The sequence below is a fragment of the Bison bison genome, unplaced genomic scaffold, assembly GCF_000754665.1.
Source record: "Bison bison bison isolate TAMUID 2011002044 unplaced genomic scaffold, Bison_UMD1.0 scf7180017864254, whole genome shotgun sequence".
NCBI classification, from domain to species: domain Eukaryota; kingdom Metazoa; phylum Chordata; class Mammalia; order Artiodactyla; family Bovidae; genus Bison; species Bison bison.
Genome location: NW_011494826.1, coordinates 4,291,453 through 4,295,638, shown reverse-complemented (window position 1 = coordinate 4,295,638; position 4,186 = coordinate 4,291,453). Strand labels below are relative to the sequence as shown.

The 4,186-nt window shown below is 35.1% G+C and overlaps 1 protein-coding gene across 1 annotated transcript in view; it reads left to right on the top strand.

Moving 5' to 3' along the window:
- The window catches only part of KIAA0586 (KIAA0586 ortholog), a 133,316-nt gene that overhangs the window by 90,189 nt on the left and 38,941 nt on the right, over positions 1–4,186 (top strand). The window lies entirely within an intron of this gene.

Sequence of the window (4,186 nt, the reverse complement as noted above, 5' to 3'; positions counted from 1 at the left end):
AAAAATTAAAAAAAAAAAAAAAAAAAAAAAAAAAAATAAAGTTGAAACGACAAAGAAACTTAAGCAGGGAAGTGTAAGGACTTTGTCACAGCTTTAGAGCTTAGGATATAATGAAGTTGGACCAGTAAGCAGAAACCAGGTAGATATAGATGATAACATCCAGTGGTTTTTGGATTTACTCTTAAGATAGTAGAGATTTATTTATGTGCAAAATGGAAAATAATTCCAATCTTGCTTTATATTTATTCCCATGGAAAAGTCATTTGTGAATTTCTGTCAATTCTGAATGTTTTATAATATACACAGATCCATTAAGAATTGTATATAAATGAGTGAAATGATCAAATTTGCCTTTTATTTTGGCAAGAACATGTGAGGTGCAGTGTGATAGATAGATTGGAGAGAATTAAGGCTGGAGGCAAGGAGCCTCTAGCTGAGACAGTTATAGTAAACTTGGTGAGTCATTATTGAGCAGCAGGGAAGTATAAAAAGGGAGATTTGGTAGACATTTGAGAAGGAGAGTGGACAAGACTTAGTTTGGATATGAGAAATGCAAAAGAAGAGAGGGTCTAAGAAATCTCCAGGTTTCTGACTAGAATGATTTGATAGTTGGTATCTCCATTCACTGAGGGAGAGAGGAGATATGGAGGAAAGATAGAATTAGGAGGAAATAAGAAGGAGTGGAATTTGAGGTGCCTTTGGGTTTCATACAAATGGAGTAACTTACTAGACGTGCAAGAACCAAAGCTGCTGCTGGCACTGGCAAGTCAAGCAGACTGAGTCTACCATGGCTGCTTTTTCAAAGCAATAGTATTCTAGAAAAATAAAATTAGGGATTTCAAATTATAATTAATTAAATTAAATTTGACTTGAATGGAATAATCCTTTGAGCATCCCTCCTAAAAAGGGATAACTAACATAATTACACTCAATGAGTGTAATTTTTAGAAGTGACGTAGCAAATGCAACATTGTGGTCATTGTTGTCATGGAATCCTTGCCTGACCCCTTATCACTGAGTTAGATACCGTCAAATATTCTCTCTGTGTAGTCCTCTAATGTCACCTATCTAATGTTGCTCTTATCACACTGATTTGTAATCTCACTTGAGAGTGGGGACTTCATCCTGTCTGCTGTCATAGCTCTGGCATGTAGCAGAGAATGTAGCATAGTCAGTAAAGAAAGGTTAAGTGATAGAGTGTTTTATGAGCGGAGAGTTATTATGCACTTTTAATGCTTTGGGGAGATGTTTGTTTATATACTTTTGGGTTTCTACATATAATTTTTTTCTTTTATCACAGTCTATCTTATGTCTTTGTAATTAATTTTTTTCATTACACCCATGCGTCAGCCACATATCATTTTATAGAAAAATAAAATGTGATTATATTATATATTACTTTAAAGTATAGATTCTTTTTTTAATGTTCTTCATCTACCCCTCCTCCTCACATTTTTTCCTGTCCCACTTTATGCCTTATCTCAGGTAACACATGTTAAGATTCTGATATGTAACCTTTTAGGCTTTTTCTCCTTCTGCATATAATTATATATGATAGGTACATATGGTGTGTATATATTTGTTGTCATTTTTCAAGTTGAGATTATATCATGTGTTTTGTTTTCACCCAGGAAACCCTGTGGAAATTACTCCAGGTCAACTAGTATTACTTAAATTCATTCTTTTTATTGACTGCGTAAAACCTTTCAGTATGGATTTCCAGTAATTTATTCAGTTATTGCTTTGTTGATGAATGTTTACTTTATTACCATTTCCCCCCACTATAAACAATGCTAGAGTAAATATTCACTCATGTATAGCCTAACATTGGAGAAGGAAATGTCAACCCACTCCGGTACTCTTGCCTGGAGAATCCCATGGACAGAGGAGCCTGGCAGGCTACAGTCCATGGGGTCACAAAGCATCAGACGCAACTGAGCGACCAACAACAACAGCAACATAGCCTAGTATATTGCTGCATTATATATTTAGGGAGTAGTTTCCCAGAAATAACAGGTCCAAGGGAAAATATATTTTAAACTTTAAAATAGATATGCCAAGTTGCTGTCTTAAAAGTTTAAACTAATTTTTCTTTATCAGTAATATATTACAACCTTTCCCCTGTATCCCTGCCAGATATTATTTTTATTACCTTTTTTATTTTTGTCAATTAAAGTATAAACATATGACTGACTCCTGGTGAGTTTATGTTTGATAATTATTTGGATTTGCTCTTCTGTGAATTACCTACTTAAGTTCTTTCCCTGTCAGGTTATGTTTTTCTTATAACTTTATGTAAAACTTACTGTGGCTCAGCTGGTAAAGAATCTGCCTGCAATGTGGGAGACCTGGGTTCGATCCCTGGGTTGGGAAGATCCCAACAAAGGGAAAGGCTACTCACTCCAGTATTTTGGCCTGGAGAATTCCATGAACTGTACAGTCCATGGGGTCGCCAAGAGTCAGACACAACTGAGCAACTTTCACTTATCTAAAAATACAGATTAATGTAAAAAAAGAGAGAGTGATTATTTGCTATACCTAAGAAATTTTCAACAGACTATACCTAAGAAATTTTCAACAGACTACCTGTAAGTGGAAAATATAATATCTGTGGGGTCTTAAAATATCATTTCATTTGAAACAACTTAGTTTATGTGTAGAGTTTCAGGTCTATTTCTGTTGATTAAAATGAGATAGACCATACTGTGCTGTATTTAAAAGATGACCATTAATTAGGAAAAACAGAATTTTCTGAGAAATAATTTAGCAAGAATGTGAAATAAGGAACAGTGAGTAGGAGTTGAAAGATGAGGATTTTAGTTCCTGTACACCTCTTAACTAGAATTCTGATTTTTGAACAGTTGGTTAACTTTCCTGAGCCTTAGCTTTGTCAGTGAAAGACAGTTATAAAATTATCTGATCTTCTTACCTTACAGAATGATTGTGAGATTCAAATTAAATGAGATCATGTATGTGAAAGTGCATGGAGTTTAAAGTGCCATATAAATGTACAGTGATGTTATTAGATAAATATTTGTTTCTGTTCATATTGTCTTCTTTTTATTGATTTGATTGAGATGTCATTTGGATGAGGAAAAGAGGAGCCTGATTGTTTGAAGAAAAATATCTAAGCAATATCAACATTTCCTAGTCAGGAAACTGTCCTTTGCTTTAAGATTACATTTTATTTTTTTTTAAACTTTACATAATTGTATTAGTTTTGCCAAATATCAAAATGAATCTGCCAAAGGTATACATGTGTTCCCCATCCTGAACCCTCCTCCCTCCTCCCTCCCCATACCATCCCTCTGGGTCGTCCCAGTGCTCTAGCCCCAAGCATCCAGTATCGTGCATCGAACCTGGACTGGCATCTCGTTTCATACATGATATTTTACATGTTTCAATTGAGAAAGAAGAATGGAACTGGAGGAATCAACCTACCTGACTTCAGGCTCTACTACAAAGCCACAGTTATCAAGACAGTATGGTACTGGCACAAAGACAGAAATATAGATCAATGGAACAAAATAGAAAGCCCAGAGATAAATCCACGCACATATGGACACCTTATCTTTGACAAAGGAGGCAAGAATATACAATGGATTAAAGACAATCTCTTTAACAAGTGGTGCTGGGAAATCTGGTCAAGCACTTGTAAAAGAATGAAACTAGAACACTTTCTAACACCATACACAAAAATAAACTCAAAGTGGATTAAAGATCTCAACGTAAGACCAGAAACTATAAAACTCCTAGAGGAGAACATAGGCAAAACATTCTCTGACATACATCACAGCAGGATCCTCTGTGACCCACCTCCCAGAATATTGGAAATAAAAGCAAAAATAAACAAATGGGACCTAATTAACCTTAAAAGCTTCTGCACATCAAAGGAAACTATTAGCAAGGTGAAAAGACAGCCTTCAGAATGGGAGAAAATAATAGCAAATGAAGCACCTGACAAACAACTAATCTCAAAAATATACAAGCAACTCCTACAGCTCAACTCCAGAAAAATAAATGACCCAATCAAAAAGTAGGCCAAAGAACTAAATAGACATTTCTCCAAAGAAGACATACAGATGGCTAACAAACACATGAAAAGATGCTCAACATCACTCATTATCAGAGAAATGCAAATCAAAACCACTATGAGGTACCATTTCACACCAGTCAGAATGGCTGC